This window comes from Pelophylax lessonae (genome assembly GCF_965119305.1).
Source record: "Pelophylax lessonae genome assembly, chromosome: 9".
Lineage (NCBI taxonomy): Eukaryota > Metazoa > Chordata > Amphibia > Anura > Ranidae > Pelophylax > Pelophylax lessonae.
The window spans coordinates 266,765,595-266,784,639 of NC_138776.1; the positions used below are offsets into that span (position 1 = coordinate 266,765,595).

Genomic DNA, 19,045 nt, shown 5'->3' on the forward strand with positions numbered 1-19,045 from the left:
CGTAGATTGGATTACTTAGTGTTTGTTACGTTTCATTCCATCCCTTGCCGAACTTCATTAATCCAACAACAAATACTGTTATGGTGTGGCCTGGTGATACAGTCTCAATACTAGGGGACCCTTGAAAGGACCAGCTGGCAGATCTTAAAAGAGATAGCATCAAGTACCAGAGATGTGGACCTGGAGAAACATTTAATGTCTATTATAGGGTATATCTGCAAGTGTGTGGATACTATCCATCCCAACCAGAAACCCGGGATGAATGGAGAGGTTCAATCTCTGCTGGAAGCCCATGATTCCAGGTTCAGGCCTGGTGATGCACACCGAATACTCATTACTACTACGAGGAGGGCCAAGGCTAACTATGTTCTCGAAATTCAGAGTCACTTTTCCACCAACAACCCAAGGAACATGTGGAGGACATTAAGAACATCACGGATTACACCAGCAGTGATGCAGGATGTCCAGAAGATCCTTCAATTCCTATTGCTCTAAAGAATTTTTTTGCCAATTGGGAGGAATCCAACATTTTTTCTAGCTCCAGGCTCATGCCTGCAACAGGCCAGCTGCTCTTCAGGGCTGCCTGAAACAGAGGTGAGGAGGTCCCTGACGAAATTTAACCTCCCAAGGCTGCATGCCCTGATAAAATTCCAGGTAGGGCGCTCAGAGACTGTGCTCTTTATACAAATGCAATTGTTCCTGTTCTAAAGAGCTCAACAGTGTTATTTCTGAATGCCTATCCCCCATAGTACCAACCCTATTACGAAGTGCTTTGAAAGGTTCTTCAAGGCACATATGAAGAAGGCCCTCACCTTCAGAGTAGACCCTCATAATGTCCAGTCTTCAAAGTAGACCCTCTGAATGCCCATAGTCTTCAAAGTAGACCCTCTGAATGCCCATAGTCTTCAGACTAAACCCATAGAATGCCAATAGTCCTCAGACTAGACCCTCGGAATGCCCACAGTCTTCAGACTAGACCCGGAATGCCCATAGTCTTCAGACTAGACCCTCGGAATGCCCATAGTCTTCAGACTAGACCCTCGGAATGCCCATAGTCTTCAGACTAGACCCTCTGAATGCCCATAGTCTTCAGACTAAACCCATAGAATGCCAATAGTCCTAAGACTAGACCCTCAGAATGCCCATAGTCTTCAGACTAGACCCTCGGAATGCCCAAAGTCTTAAGACTAGACCCCCGGAATGCCCATAGGCTTCAGACTAGACCATCAGAATGCGCATAGTCTTCAGACTAGACCATCAGAATGCCCATAGTCTTCAGACTAGACCATCAGAATGCCCATAGTCTTCAGACTAGACCCTCAGAATGCCCATAGGCTTCAGAGTAGACCCTCAGAATGCCCATAGGCTTCAGAGTAGACCATCAGAATGCCCATAGTCTTCAGAGTAGACCCTCAGAATGCCCAAAGTCTTCAGAGTAGACCTCCATCAGGATGCCTAAAGACAAAACCAATATACGTCAGATGCCATTTCACTGGTGGTTCATCTGGCTTTTACTCACATGGAGTATAAAGATTCTTCTCTTTGACTGCTTTTTTTGGATTCTTGTTATGCTTCTATATTCCTAATCCGCAAACCCCACTAGACGAACTGACTTTACTGGGAATTAGCTCACTTTTGTTCCACCCGATACAAGACTTAACAAGTCCCAGTCTGTTAGAATTCAAAGTATTTCTTTCTCTTCCATCATTCTCATTACAGGTTCCCCTGGGACGTGTCTTTAACGCCTTACTGTAGGCTCTGCTGACCTACAATTGCTTAGCTAAGTATTTGAGTAATCGTAATACGAAGTTCTCAGATGACGCGACAGTACTTGGACCCGGTGTTCCGTGAGAATTACCTACCCGTGAGAAAAACCTACCCCTCGTCACTTCCGGTACTCCGCACTGTATGTAATGCAGCGGGAACATTAAAACAGCTGTGCTGAAATACGAGTGATCTCCGCTCCTGTCCCGGTCACTTCCCTGCTCTCGGATAGTAAATATAAAAGCGGCGGCGGCTGTATGAAAACATAAATCACTGAGCCGAAAGCCGCTTTTATATTTACTTGCCGAGAGCAGGGAAGTGACCGGGACAGGTGCGGGGATGACTCGTATGTCAGCACAGCTGTTTTAGGTAAGTGCTGCGTCGGTAGGTTTTTTTCACGGTACACCGTGATCGTTTTATACTAGTGCGCATGCGCACTAGTAAGCTCCTCTGTTCTGCCATTAGGTATCCGGCGCTCTGAGCATGCGCACTGCTGCGCTGCTCAGATGCTTCTGGCCGGAAGTGACGAGGGGTAGGTAATTCTCACAGGGTAGGTAATTCTCACGGAACACCGGGTCCATGTACAGGCAGAACATTTTACATTTAATAGAACATTTTTTAAATATAGGTCTATATATCAGTCATAAAAGGGTGGACAACTGAGGAAAGAAGAAGGAGCTCCAGAATGAAGAGAATGTTCCGTCCCCGTAAGTGGGGGAATGTTTTGCCCCTGAAGGGGTTAATCTAGGTTTCCACATTATATATGTGTGTATCATCATCTGCTGGACATAAAAGAGGTCACATTGACTATGGAGGAAGAGGACGAAACATGACAGGGGGGGTTACTGGTTGTAAATAGAAAATAAGATCTTATTACCTTCTCTGCTGCCAGTTTCAGCAATGTCTCCTCTCTACTTCCTCCCGCCTCACCTCTCACCCGGAACTTCCTATTTATACCTGACACCACTTCCTCTCTTCCATAGAGACTTCCTGTCTGGGAAGAAGTGAGATCACCACCTTGTGGAACTCAGAGGAACTGCAGCCCGAGAAAGGCTTCGTAGTGTGAACACGGCCTTGTGCTGTACGTGTATGTACTGTATAGCCTTATAGATGGGGTCATCTCCACTTAAGGCCCGTACACACGATACGAAAATCGGAAGGGAAATTTCGTCCAACGAACGAAAGATCTGCCGATTTTCGGATTGTTAGTATAGTGCTTTCGACAGCCGATTACAGATTTTCTGACGACAAAAACTGGATGTGCAGGCTATAAAATTTTTATCGTACGTCAACACAACGTCCGATTTTCATATAATTGGTACAGTTTTCGTCTGAAAAAAATCGTAAGAGCAAGACTAGGCATGTTCAGAAACGAAAGAACACATACAAAACAATTCAACACATGTCATCACTTCTGAAGTAGAATTCTGTCGTACGGGAATTTTCGTATGAAAATAATCTCTTCAATTTCGACATGAGACAAGCATGCAACAAAAAACGGACGACAGATCGTTTGATAATCTGATCGTGTGTATGAGGCTTTAGGCTCGTCAGGCTCGTACACACTATAAGAAAATCGGGCGAACATTTTCATCCAAATAATTTTCGTACAATTTTCGTACACTGTGTACAGGACTTTCTACAGACAATTCACAATATTTGTAGGAAAATTCTCAAAGGGACAAACCGTATGGAAAAAAACCGAACGATTTTTGTTTAATGTGTACCGTTTTCGTACGATTTTTGTACAAGAAAAATCAGAAAAGAAGGACTGCGCATGATCAGAAACAATAAACAACAAAAAAAGCCTTTGTCGACTCGTACGAGAATTTTCGTACGACTTTTCTTAAGAATTTTCGTTCATCGTTTCCGATTTGCTGTGAAACAACGAGGAAAAATCCGACAATCGTTTGCCCGATTTTCTTATAGTGTGTACCCCACTTAAGGGTTGCCACCTCATCCCTTTATTCCAGGACACATATTAACTACGCAGGTTCTGAGGCTAATATAATGCACGTAAGGTACCAAGTGATTTTAATTACCACCTTAATCAGCCACAGAACCGGTGTAATTATTGTGTGTCCTGGTTTAAAGGGATCAGGTGGCAACCCTATCTCCACTCCAACCAAGGGGGAGAAAAATATATTACTCGGAATGAGCAGAATAATGTTGACACCTTGGATTGGGCAGCAAAGCTGATTATGGACCTTTAATTTCTCACTATATCGCACAGCTTAGGAAACATTTGCTTGAAGAAACCATGATAAAAATCTTTCCATGTGGCTTTGCAAGCCCTTTGATGCCACCATTCATCCAAAGAAGGCTTTGGCAGTGGTGAAAAAGGATGATGTAGGTCACACCCTCACTGTCCTCTGTGAGATGGACCCAGGAGCACTCAGTCTACCTCGACTGCAGTCTAGATGGGTTTACACTATAAGTCTCTCTTTTCTATTAACTGATTAATTTCTTTACATGGAGGGGGGTATCTGGAGCTAGCAACATTTTTATAAGTTCCTCGCGTGCAGACCTCTACAACCACCAAACAAGGGTTGTGGGGAAGAGGTCATTGCCTCATCAACATGAGGACAAGGTGCTCTGTCAGGTAAGTCAAGGTTAGGGCATAGTATGCGGGGGGGAGGGGGGAATTGCACACATACCCCCCCATTTTCTGGCCAGCCATAACAGAATGAAAGGGCTTGGTGTGGAATTTGGGGAGAATCCCATGCCTTTTTTTGTGTTGAGTTCCCCATGGCAATCCATTCCTGGCCCTCATAAAAAGATAGGCGTCCAGTAGGTATATCAGTCCCTCTTCTCCCCTCCTTGTGTTGGGTTCCCTTTGGAAAATTATTCCTGGACCTCGTCAAAGGATAAGGGTCCAGTATGTTTTTTTTTTTTTTATTGGGGGGGGGGGAGACTTAATGCCATTTTTTGTGTGTAGGGTCCTTCATTAACATCTATATCAGACCCTTCTCCGCCCAACTTGCCTTGGGTTCTATATGGAAATTAATTCCTGGCCCTCATCAAAAGATAAGGGTCCAGTAGGTATATTAGGCCTCCCTCCCCTTGCATGGAGTTCCTCGTGGAAAGCTGCTCCTTGCCCTTATCAAAGAATAAGGGTTCTGTAGGTTTTTTTTTTTAGCGGGAACACCATGTAATTTTTTTTTCATGTGGGGTTCTCCATTAACATCTATATCAGACCCTCCTCCCCCCTCCTTGTGTTGGGTTCCCCATGGTAATCCATTCCTGGCCCTCATCAAAGGTAGCATTTTCTTTTTTGGGGGGGGGGGGGACTCACTACTAAGATTTTTTATATTAACATCTATGTCAGAACCTTATTGTGTTGGGTTCACCATGGAAATCCATCTCTGGCCCAGTAGGTATTTTTTTTTTCTGGGAGGGGGGCTCCATACCAACATTTTTTGTATGGGGCTCTCCATTACTATCTATATCGGACCCTTCTCCCCCTCCTTGCGTTGGGTTCCCCATGGAAATCCATTCCTGGCCCTCACTGGATAAGGTTCCAGTAGGTATTTCTGGTGGGGGGGAGGGACTCCATGCCATTTTTTTGTGTGGAATCCTCCTTCAACATCTACACGGGACAAAATTATAAACGCAACACTTTTGTTTTTGCCCCCATTTTTCATGAGCTGAACTCAAAGATCTAAGACTTTTTCTATGCACACAAAAGGTCGATTTCTCTCCAATATTCTTCACAAATCTGTGTAAATCTGTGTTAGTGAGCGCTTCTCCTTTGCCGAGATAATCCATCCACCTCACAGGTGCGGCATATCAAGATGCTGATTAGACAGCATGATTATTGCACAGGTGTGCCTTAGGCTGGCCACAATAAAAGGCCGCTCTAAAATGTGCAGTTTTACTGTATTGGGGGGGTCCGAAAACCAGTCAGTATTTGGTGTGACCACCATTTGCCTCACGCAGTGCAACACATCTCCTTGGCATAGAGTTGATCAGGTTGGTGATTGGTTCCTGTGGAATGTTGGTCCACTCCTCTTCAATGGCTGTGCGAAGTTGCTAGATATTGGCAGGACCTGGAACACGCTGTCGTATACGCCGATCCAGAGCATCCCAAACATGCTCAATGGGTAACATGTCCGGTGAGTATGCTGGCCATGCAAGAATTGGGATGTTTTCAGCTTCCAGGAATTGTGTACAGATCCTTGCACCATGGAGCCGCGCATTATCATGCTGCAACATGAGGTGATAGTCATGGATGAATGGCACAACAATGGGCCTCAGGATCTCGTCACAGTATCTCTGTGTATTCAAAATGCCATCAATAAAATACACCTGTGTTCCTTGTCCATAACATACGCCTACCCATACAATAACCCCACCCCCACCATGGGCCACTCCATCCACAACATACGTCTGCCCATACCCTAACCCCATCGCCACCATGGGCCACTCCATCCACAACGTACGCCTGCCCATACCATAACCCCACCGCCACCATGGGCCACTCCATCCACAACGTACGCCTGCCCATACCATAACCCCACCGCCACCATGGGCCACTCCATCCACAACATACGCCTGCCCATACCATAACCCCACCTCCACCATGGGCCACTCCATCCACAACGTACGCCTGCCCATACCATAACCCCACCGCCACCATGGGCCACTCCATCCACAACATACACATGCCCAAACCATAACCCCACCATGGGCCACTCCATCCACAACATACGCCTGCCCATACCGTAACCTCACCGCCACCATGGGACACTCCATCCACAAGATACGCCTGCCCATACCATAACCCCACCGCCACCATGGGCCACTCCATCCACAACATACGCCTGCCCATACCATAACCCCACCTCCACCATGGGCCACTCCATCCACAACGTACGCCTGCCCATACCATAACCCCACCGCCACCATGGGCCACTCCATCCACAACATACAAATGCCCAAACCATAACCCCACCATGGGCCACTCCATCCACAACATACGCCTGCCCATACCATAACCCCACCGCCACCATGGGCCACTCCATCCACAAGATACGCCTGCCCATACCAAAACCCCACCGCCACCATGGGCCACTCCATCCACAACATACGCCTGCCCATACCATAACCCCAACGCCACCATGGGCCACTCCATCCACAACATACGCCTGCCCATACCATAACCCCACTGCCACCATGGGCCACTCCATCTACAACGTACGCCTGCCCATACCATAACCCCACCGCCACCATGGGCCACTCCATCCACAACGTACTCCTGCCCATACCATAACCCCACCGCCACCATGGGCCACTCCATCCACAACATACGTCTGCCCATACCCTAACCCCATCGCCACCATGGGCCACTCCATCCACAACGTACGCCTGCCCATACCCTAACCCCATCGCCACCATGGGCCACTCCATCCACAACGTACGCCTGCCCACACCATAACCCCACCGCCACCATGGGCCACTCCATCCACAACGTACGCCTGCCCATACCATAACCCCACCGCCACCATGGGCCACTCCATCCACAACATACGCCTGCCCATACCATAACCCCACCTCCACCATGGGCCACTCCATCCACAACGTACGCCTGCCCATACCATAACCCCACCGCCACCATGGGCCACTCCATCCACAACATACACCTGCCCATACCATAACCCCACCTCCACCATGGGCCACTCCATCCACAACGTACGCCTGCCCATACCATAACCCCACCGCCACCATGGGCCACTCCATCCACAACATACAAATGCCCAAACCATAACCCCACCATGGGCCACTCCATCCACAACATACGCCTGCCCATACCGTAACCTCACCGCCACCATGGGACACTCCATCCCCAATGTACACCTGCCCATACCATAACCCCACCGCCACCATGGGCAACTCCATCCACAACATACACCTGCCCATACCATAACCCCACCATGGGCCACTCCATCCACAACATACGCCTGCTCATACCATAACCCCACCGCCACCATGGGCCACTCCATCCACAAGATACGCCTGCCCATACCAAAACCCCACCGCCACCATGGGCCACTCCATCCACAACATACGCCTGCCCATACCATAACCCCAACGCCACCATGGGCCACTCCATCCACAACATACGCCTGCCCATACCATAACCCCACTGCCACCATGGGCCACTCCATCTACAACGTACGCCTGCCCATACCATAACCCCAACGCCACCATGGGCCACTCCATCCACAACATACGCCTGCCCATACCATAACCCCACCGCCACCATGGGCCACTCCATCCACAACGTACTCCTGCCCATACCATAACCCCACCGCCACCATGGGCCACTCCATCCACAACATACGCCTGCCCATACCATAACCCCACCGCCACCATGGGCCACTCCATCCACAACGTACGCCTGCCCATACCATAACCCCACCGCCACCGTGGGCCACTCCATCCACAACGCTGACATCAGCAAACCGCTCACCCACACGACGCCTTACACGCTGTCTGCCATCTGCACCTCTCCAAAGTGCCAGACCCCATCCAATGTGAACATTTGCCCACTCAAGTCGGTTACGACGATAAACTGCAGTCAGTTGGAGACCCCGATGAGGATGACGAGCATGCAGATGAGCTTCCTTGAGACAGTTTCTGAAAGTTTGTGCAGAAATTCTTTGGTTATGCAAAGCGATTGTTCAAAGAAAAAAAAAAAACTACTGGACCCGTATTTTTTGATAAGGGCCAAAAACAGAGGATGGGGAACCCAACACAAGGAGGGGAAGAAGGGGTCTGAAATAGATGTTAATGGAGAACCCCATACAAAAAAACGTTGGTATGAAGTCGTCGTCCCCCCCCCCCCCTCCCAAAAAACACAAAAAAAAAAACTACTGGGTTCTTATCTTTTGATGAGGGCCAGGAATGGATTTCCATGGGGAACCAAACACAAGAAGGGGAAGAAGGGTCTGATATACCTACTGGACCCTTATCTTTTAAAGAGGGCCAGGAATTCATTTTCATGGGGAAACCAACACAAGGAGGGGGGAGGAGGATCTGATATAAATGTTAATGGAGAACCCCACACAAAAAATGGCATGGAGTCCCCCCCCCCCACCAGAAATACCTACTGGAACCTTATCCAGTGAGGGCCAGGAATGGATTTCCAGGAGGAACCCAACACAAGGAGGGTAAGAAGGGTCTGATATAGATGGCAATGGAGGACCCCTCACAAAAAAATGGCATGGACTCCCCCCCACCAAAAACAAAAACGACTGGACCCTTATCCTTTTGATGATTGTGATAGCGATTGTTGCAGCAGCTGGCCGGGTGGCTGGTCTCAGGACCATCTTGGAGGTGAAGAAGATGCTGGATGTGGAGGTCCTGGGCTGGTCTGCGGTTGTGAGGCCGGTTGGATCTACTGCCAAATTCTCTGAAACGCCTTTGGAGATGGCTTATGGTAGAGAAATGAACATTCAACTCACGGGCAACAGCTCTGGTGGACATTCCTGCAGTCAGCATTCCAATTGCACGTTCCCTCAAAACTTGGGACATCTGTGGCCTTGTGCTGTGTGATAAAACTGCACATTTTAGAGTGGCCTTTGAGAGCCGGTTCACACTACTCCGACTTGGGACGCGACTTGTGTGCCCTCAAGTCGCCCCAAGTCTCTTGTCATTACAAATTCAATGTAAATGAATGAGAGCCGTCTTAATATGCACTACTGAAGTCGCTCTGACTTCAGAAAAGGTTCCTGTACTACTTCAAGGCGACCTCTATCTGACTTGTGCACATAGACTTCAATGGGAGTCGCCTCTAAGTCGGATCCTTATCTATTTTCAAGCGACTGTGATCAGACTTTCCAGGAAGAAGATAAAGATTAGCCAGGCATTCCCCACACAGACAAACTCGCCTATCATTTAAGTCTCTTACAAGTTTCTTCAAAGTCACGCTAAAAAAGTCGCTCCTTCATGGGACGACTTTCTGGTCGCGGTAGTGTGAACCGGCTCTTACTGTGGCCAGCCTAAGGCACACCTGTGCAATAATTATGCTGTCCAATCAGCATCTTGATATGCCACACCTGTGAGGTGGATGGATTATCTCGGCAAAGGAGAAGTGATCACTAACACAGATTTGTGAAGAATATTTGAGAGAAATCGGCCTTTTGTGTACATAGAAAAAGTCTTAGATCTTTGAGTTCAGCTCATGAAAAATGGGGGCAAACACAAAAGTGTTGCGTTTTATAACTTTGTTCGGTGTATATCAGACCCTCCTCCCCTCTCCTTGTGTTGGGTTCCCCATGGAAATCCATTCTTGGCCCACCTCCATGACGCTGCTTGTATAAGTTACGTTGGCCTCGCCCGAATAACATACTTGAATTTTGTTAAGGTACATTTTTAATGTTCCATCCAACAACATCATATTAACCACTCTAGGCCAGTAGACGGCACTCCAAGTGAATGCAGCTGGCTGAGAAGACAATAAAGCCACTGCACTGAAATGGTGAGTCCTGTTGTGTAGACTGATCTTCGACGCTCTTCATTCACAAACATTATCTGGCACTTCTTTCTCACCACAATTTTTCCCGCTAATGAATATCAGGGGTGAACAGACTGTACTACAGGAGAGGCTCAACCAGCATGTGGTGACCCCCCCGGTGCTCTCTCCTGGTGGAGTAAGCCAGACATCACTTTGAAGACTTTAGCGAACTAAACCACGTGTTTTCTGAGGTGTACATCAAGGTGGGCTTCTTCCCAGTGTGAGATCTCTGATGTACGACAACATATGATCCATATAGAAGACATTTCCCGTACTCAGGACACTAATACACCTTGAGGGTTGTGTGGGTTCTCTGAGGTCTGGTAAGACAAGACTTCAATGAAAAACATTTCCGGCACTCAGGACACGAATACAGTTTCTGACCTGGTGTGAGATTTTTGATGTTTGACAAGTTCAGATTTCCGTGGATAACATTTCCCACACTCAGGGCAGGAAAACAGCTTTTTTCGCATGTGCCATATTTGATGGGAAGTAAGAATGGACTTCCTTGAAAAACATTTCCCACACTCGGCACAGGAAAACGGCTTCTCCCCCGTGTGAGACCTCCGATGTTGGGTAAGACTGGTCTTGCCTGAAAAACATTTCCCGCAATCGGGGCATGAATACGGCTTCTCCCCCGTGTGAGATCTTTGATGTATGGCAAGGTCTGATTTCCATGGAAAACACTTCCCGCACTCAGGGCAGGCATAAGGCTTCTCGCCTGTGTGCAATCTCTGATGTCTGGAAAGATGGGTCTTCTGGGAAAAAACTTTTCCGCAGTCGGGGCAGGAATACAGCTTCTCCCCCTTGTGCAACCTCTGATGTATGGAAAGACAGGACTTCCGTGAAAAACATTTACCACACTCAGGACAGCAAAATGGCTTCTCCCCAGTATGAGATCGGTAATGTATGTCGAGTTTTGATTTATGAAGAAAACATTTTCCGCACTCAGAACAGCAATGAAGCTTTTCACCCGTGTGAAATCTCTGATGTACAGTATGGCTTACTTCAGAGGTAAAAATTTCCCCACATTGAGGACAGGAAAATTTCCTCTCCTTCTGAATCCCGGCACCATCCCCAACAGTATGAGGTTGCTCAGAGTCAGAGGGATTCCATGGTCTATCCACACTGTGAAGTCCACCATCCATAGTGGAGCTCATTGTCTTTTCTCCTCCACAATCTCCTGTGATGTCCTCATCTTCCATTCTACAACCTGGAGATAAAGTGAGACGATCCTTTGAGGGTTTCTCCATGGCGTGTCCTGGAAAAATATAAAAACATTGTCAATAGATCTGAGAGGGTTAGTTCACTTCCATCAAGATTCCATCTGGATCAGGTAGATATGAGTGAGCAGATGTTCTCTGTGGATGTTCCGACCAGCTGGGACTCTCCCCCCTCTTCAGTCAAAGGGCCTTTGGTCCTCCTCCCAGATCACTTCTACATTTACACAGCCTTGTCAGAAGAGCAGGAACCAATGGGGACTGGGAGGGGCATCTTACACAACCACAAGCCCCAGGATGGGTATCAGTACAGGGAGGGGACCATTATCAAACTATTATTGGCTGATATCACTCAGCTCCCACCCTACTCTGGACCAATCAGTGCGCAGTAACAGCAGAGGTAAGAGAAGAATATATTACGGCTCACCTGTGCTGATCTCTGTAGGAGTGTCCTCCTCTATGAATGTCCTCGTCATTCCACCCTCCTCCGTATATTGCTGATCATCCCACACATACGTCTCTTCTACTTCACCCTCAACTTTCATCTTCATCAGATCTTCACCCTAAACCAACAGAATGGCAGAAAATAAGATCTGTAACATAGAAGTATTTATGATGTGAGATCACATAGAAAATATCATCTTGTAGAGTCCACACATCGTCTCCACATGTCAGAGTGTCCAATCACTTTATGTTCCCGACCCTCAACTCCACCTACCTGATGATGGTGAGGGATGGTGTGACCTTCCTGTGTGGAATCCCGGGAATACAGAGGACGGGGACATCTCTCTGGTGGGTTCCCATTACTGGATCCATCTGTAGGAAACACACACACTGACTGAATACATTGTTTCTATGTGTTTATCAGATGATGGGGGATCTAGGTGGAGCCTCCGTACTGCTCTCTCCTTTACAATAAAGTCTCCTCTTACCCGGTGATGTGAGGGGCGGCTGATTCTCCATCATGACGTCCTTGTAGAGATCCTTGTGTCCTTCTAAATACTCCCACTCCTCCATGGAGAAATAGACAGTGACATCCTGACACCTTATAGGAACCTGACACACACAATGATACAGTCACCATCCAGACACATCCCTTGTCTGTTACTGGATAATGTCCCAGAATTCCCAGCAATGCTCACCTCTCCTGTCAGCAGCTCCATCATCTTCTTGGTGACTTCTAGAATCTTCTGCATGTTGTGTCTCTCAGGTTTTTGGGAGTCACATGGAGGCACTGTGATGGTCATATGATCACCTGACTTCAGAAGAGGAAATCTCTGTATTGGAGAACCAATAGGAATATCATGTTAGAATCCCAGAATCCTCCTCACCTCTCTCCGGTCAGGTCTGTGTTTTATTAATAGAGATAAGAGTGATGTCATGTGACCTCCCAGAATCCTCCTCACCTCTTCGGTCAGGTCTGTGTTTTATTAACCACTTGCCGACCGCCGCACGACTATCTACGTCGGCGGTCAGCCCCTCACAGGCAAAGTGACGTAGGTCTACGTCACTAGCTTGTGAGGGTCTAGGGAGCGAGCGCGCGCCCCCGGAGGCGCGCTCCCGCTCCCGAGTGGTCACAGACCCCCCCGCGCGTGTGACCGGCGGACCCGATGTCCGCCGGCCACTCTGCGATCGGCGGGGGAGAGGGAGAAAGTCAGGCAGCTTGTGTAAACAAGCTGCCTGTCATTCTCCTCGCTGTATGAGAGCTGATCATCTGGATCTACTATGTAGATCCGTTGATCACTCTGCATACAGCTGAAGCCCCAGCCAATCACAGTTAGAATCACGCCCCTAGGGACACACACAGCCCCTCCCTCTCAAATAAAGTTAACCCCTTCACTACCAGTGTATTTTTACAGTAACAGTGCATATGTATAGCACTGATTACTGTAGAAATGTCACTGGTAACCCCAAAAGTGTCAAAAATGTCAGTCAAGGGTCCGATCTGTCCGCCGCAATGTCGCAGTACCGCAAAAAAAATCGCAGATCGCCGCCATTACGCGTTAAAAAAAAAAACAACAAAAATGACAAAAATCTTTCCCTTAGTTAGTAAACGCAATAACTTTTGCGCAAACCAATCAAAATATGCTTTTTGCGATTTTTTTTACCAAACATAGGTAGCATAAAACAAATTGGCCGAAAATTTTAAAAAATTTTGATTTTTACATTTTTTTTGGGGGGAATTTCATATAAAAAAAAGGGAAAAATATTGCTATTTTTGCAAAATGGACGCTCTTTTTTTGTTTATAGCGCGTGATCAAAAAATCGCACAGGTGATCAAATACCGCCAAAAGAAAGCTCTGTTTGTGGGAAAAAAAGGACGCCAAATTCGTTTAGGTACAGCGTCGCACGACCGCGCAATTCTCCGTTAAAGTCACGCAGTGCCGAATCGCAAAATACCCCCTGGTCGGAATGGGGGTAAAATCTTCCGGGGCTTAAGTGGTTAATAGAGATAAGAGTGATGTCATGTGACCTCCCAGAATCCTCCTCACCTCTCCGGTCAGGTCTGTGTTTTATTAATAGAGATAAGAGTGAGGTCATGTGACCTCCCAGAATCCTCCTTACCTCTCCGGTCAGCAGGTAGATGATCTCCAGGGTGAGGTTTAGTATCCTCTCAGTCATGTGAATCAGGTCCTTCTCCATCCTCATTAGTCATGTGATCTATACAGGTTTCCTGTAGACCAATAATTGATAAGAGAGAATGATCTGGACTGTACTGGTTGTACAATATTAGGATGGGGGTGTATGGGGGATAATATGAGGGTTTCTAACATTTAAGAACGATCCCTTTTGAGATTACACACAGAGGAACATTCAGTTTAGTGTTTCGAAAGTTTTTGGGGCCCAGTAGCCTCCTACCCTTTGCCCTTATTTATATTACCCAGCCTAAGTGTTCTGACCCTGAAGGGGCTAATATGGGTTATCAAATTATATTTGAGTTTATAATCATCTGCTGGAGATAAAAGACGTCACAGTGACTATGGAGGAAAAGGACGAAACATGACGGGGTGTTACTGGGAGTAAAAATTAAGCATTTCATCCAGCTTACTGACATGCAAATACATTAATTTAGAGGCTGCCCCCCTTACACACCACCATACATACAAACCATGATGACTTAAAGTATTCCCTATAATGAAGGTAAATCTTTACCTCTCCTTCGGCCCGATCCATTGAGCATCGTTCTAATGTAGACCAAATGCTGGATGAAGTCTTCTTCAGAAGCCAACTATTTTCGGACTTTCCATCTCCTGGTTCCCCTCTGTGGTTTTTCTAATAAAACTCCATGTCACTACCCTGTCCAGTATCGTGTCCTGTAGTGATGAGGAAATCGGGATGAAGAACCACAGAGTTCTGTGGAGGACCAGAAGATCGTCACTCCCCGGTTGTGTCGGTTCCTGAAGAAGACTTCAGCCGGCATTGCAGCTCCGTTCAGAGGTAAGAATTTACCTTTACAGGGAAACACTTTTATTTGGGATTGACTGAGGGACATTTAAAGGACAAAGATTGACAGAGGAATTCGAATTCCCAATAATGGACAGTGATGGGAGCTATGATAAAATAATATCTTATTACCTCCTCTGCTGCCAGTTCCAGCAATGTCTTCTCTTTAATTCCTCAAATACAGAACTTCCTGTCTGTGTCTGACAACACTTCCGACCTGTACCTGACATCACTTCCTGTCCTCCATAGAGACTTCCTGTCTGAGTAGAAGTAAGATCACCACCTTGTGGAGCTCAGAGGAGTTGTAGTCCCGTAGTGTGAACATGGGCTTAACAGTGAACAATTTCTTGAATCCTAAACAAAAATTTGAACTTACCCCCTGAAGTTTTATTTATCTAATGATTATTCTTTTAATCTTGATCCCATAATCCCTTTTTTTCAGATATATGACTAGAAACCAATGCATAGGTCTATATACACCAGTGGTCTCCAAACTGTGGCCCGGGGAGCCAGATGTGGCCCTTCGCTTGCCTTTATCTAGCCATTTGGCACCAACAATGGGGCACCATTCTTCCAACCGACACCATGAATGGGACACCATTCCTCCCACCGACACCAATAATGGGACTCCACTCCTCCCACTGACACCAACAATGGGGCACCATTCCTCCCACTGACACCAACAATGGGGCACCATTCCTGCCACTGACACTGACAATGGGGCACCATTCCTCCCACCGACACCAACATTCGGACTTCACTCCTCCCACCGACACCAACAATGGGGCACCATACCTTTCACTGACACCAACAATGGGGCACCATACCTCTCACTGACACCAACAATGGGGCACGATTCCTAGTAATGACACCAACAATGGGACACCACTCCTGCCACCGACACCAACATTGGGACTTCACTCCTCCCACCGACACCTACAATGGGGCACCATACCTCTCACTGACACCAACAATGGGGCACCATACCTTTCACTGACACCAACAATGGGGCACGATTCCTAGTAACGACACCAACAATGGGACACCACTCCTGCCACCGACACCAACAATGGGGCACCATTCCGTCCATCGACACCAACAATGGGGCACCATTCCTCTCACCGACACCAACAATAGGACACCAATCCTCCCACCGACATCAACAATGGGGCACCATTCCTCCCACTGACACCAACAATAGGACACCAATCCTCCCACCGACATCAACAATGGGGCACCATTCCTCCCACTGACACCAGCAATGGGGCACCATTCCTCCCACTGACACCAGCAATGGGACATCACTTCTCCCACCGACATCAACAATGGGGCACCATTCCTTCCACCGACACCAACAATGGGGCACCATTCCTCTCACCGACACCAACAATAGGACACCAATCCTCCCACCGACATCAACAATGGGGCACCATTCCTCCCACTGACACCAACAATGGGACATCAATTCTCCCACCGACATTAACAATGGGGCACCATTCTTTCCACCGACACCAACAATGGGGCACCATTCATTCCACCGACACCAATAATAAGGCACTCTGCCTTCCAATGGTGTCAGTGTAAGGAATAGTGCCTCATCACTGGTATCAATGATGGGGCACTATTCCTCCCACTGATACCATTAATGGGGCATTATTCCTCCTACTATTATCAATAATGGCGCATTGTTTATTCCCATTGACGTCAGGGCATTTTCTACTCACACTGGCCCCAGTTCCTCCCAATTACACCAAAAAGGGGTGAATGACACCGATGGAGGGGCACAATTCCTTCCCAATGACACCAATGATGGGGCATAATTTCTCCCAATTACACCAATGAGTGGGAATGTATACTCCCACCGATGGGACATTTGGTACTCTTAATGGCCCTCCTAAAGTCTGGAGGACAGTAAACTTCCCTTTGTTTGGGCAATGGTGATGCTGCAGATGGGCAGTGATCAGACTGCAATGATGGGCAATGGTGATTCTGCAGATGGGCACTGATCAGGCTGCAATGATGGGTAATGGTAATGCTGCAGATGGGCACTGATCAGGCTGCAATGATGGGCAATAGAGAAGCTGCAGATGGGCACAGATCAGGGTGCACTGATGGGCAATAGTGAGGTTGTAGATGGGCATTGATCAGGCTGCAATGATGGGCAATGGTGATTCTGCAGATGGGCACTGATCAGACTGCAATGATGGGCAATGGTGATGCTGCAGATGGGCACTGATCAGACTGCAATGATGGGCAATGGTGATTCTGCAGATGGGCACTGATCAGGCTGCAATGATGGGTAATGGTAATGCTGCAGATGGGCACTGATCAGGCTGCAATGATGGGCAATAGAGAAGCCGCAGATGGGCACAGATCAGGCTGCACTGATGGGAAATGGTGATTCTGCAGATGGACACTGAACAGGCTACAATGATGGGCAATGGGGAGCCTGCAGATGGGCACTGATCAGGCTGCATTGATGGACAATGATGAGGCTGCAGATGGGCACTGATCAGGCTGCAATGATAGGCAATGGGGAGGCTGCAGATGGGCACTGATCAGGCTGCACTGATGGGCAATGGTGATGCTGCAGATGGGCACTGATCAGGCTGCATTGATGGGCAATGGTGACGCTGCAGATGGGCACTGATCAGGCTGCATTAATGGACAATGATGAGGCTGCAAATGTGCATTGATCAGGCTGAAATGATGGGCAATGGGGAGGCTGCAGATGGGCACTGATCAGGCTGCAGTGATGGGCAATAGAGAAGCTGCAGATGGGCACAGATCAGGCTGCACTGATGGGAAATGGTGATTCTGCAGATGGACACTGAACAGGCTACAATGATGGGCAATGGGGAGCCTGCAGATGGGCACTGATCAGGCTGCATTGATGGGCAATGGTGACGCTGCAGATGGGCACTGATCAGGCTGCAATGATAGGCAATGGGGAGGCTGCAGATGGGCACTGATCAGGCTGCACTGATGGGCAATGGTGATGCTGCAGATGGGCACTGATCAGGCTGCATTGATGGGCAATGGTGACGCTGCAGATGGGCACTGATCAGGCTGCATTGATGGGCAATGGTGACGCTGCAGATGGGCACTGATCAGGCTGCACTGATGGGAAATGGTGACGCTGAAGATGGGTACTGATCAGGCTGCATTGATGGGCAATGGTGACGCTGCAGATGGGCACTGATCAGGCTGCATTAATGGACAATGATGAGGCTGCAGATGGGCACTGATCAGGCTGCACTGATGGGAAATGGTGACGCTGAAGATGGGCACTGATCAGGCTGCATTAATGGGAAATGGTGATGCTGCAGATGGGCACTGATCAGGCTGCATTGTTGGGCACTAGACATGTGCGGTTCATTTAGTTCTCAATAAATATTTGGACAAATTTTTCGGTATTCGGAGATTCAGATATCTCCGAATACCTGAATCACAGTATAAACTAAGTTTACCGAATGCTCCGAATAACAAAACAAAATTTATCAGAATTTCAGAAATTCAAACTGAATTTTACATCGAATTCCAGTCAAAACTGTAAACATATTTCTAAAATCAAAGACTGAGTGTTTTTTTAGAGGACCATTTGGAAATAACGCTGTTTTTGTTAAGTCAAAGAAGATTTAAAGAGTCATTGTAATCATTTGATGAAGATTTTTCTTTAGTTTGTTCACACATTCAAAACTTAAATTCAATTAAAAAAAAATAGAAAAATCTAAAGTTTTCGATTTGACCGATTCAAAATGTACCGATTCAAATGCTTCAAACCAAAAAAAATCTGTAAATTTGAAGACAATTCAAAAAAGACGTAAAACAAATTGTGAATACGAATTGTGAATACGAATTGAACGAATTTAACAAAACGAAATAACTAGATTAACGTTAACATATCTAAATTAAACAAAATAATTTTTTTTGTCATGCACATGTCTAATGGGCACTAATCAGGCTGCATTGATGGGCACTGGTGAGGCTGCATGGATGGGCACTGGTGAGGCTGCATTGATGGGCAAGGGTGAGACTAAATTAATGGGCACTGGTAAGGCTGCATTGATGGGCCCTGGTGAGGCTGCATTGATGGGCG

The 19,045-nt window shown here is 47.4% G+C and overlaps 2 protein-coding genes and 1 pseudogene across 3 annotated transcripts in view; all 3 read right to left on the bottom strand.

Moving 5' to 3' along the window:
• LOC309562813 overlaps positions 1–12,053 on the bottom strand; it is a 76,639-nt pseudogene extending 64,586 nt beyond the window's left edge. Inside the window, exons 1-2 of the transcript XR_014226228.1 lie at positions 11,930–12,053; positions 10,480–11,543 (exon numbers count right to left, since the gene is read on the bottom strand). The product of XR_014226228.1 is annotated as an uncharacterized misc_RNA (transcript). The remainder of the gene's footprint in view (positions 1–10,479; positions 11,544–11,929) is intronic.
• The window catches only part of LOC309564447 (uncharacterized protein), a 714,240-nt gene that overhangs the window by 519,742 nt on the left and 175,453 nt on the right, over positions 1–19,045 (bottom strand).
• Positions 1–19,045, bottom strand: part of LOC309562947 (gastrula zinc finger protein XlCGF53.1-like) — a 71,076-nt gene that overhangs the window by 3,600 nt on the left and 48,431 nt on the right. The gene's annotated exons all lie outside the window — the stretch shown is intronic.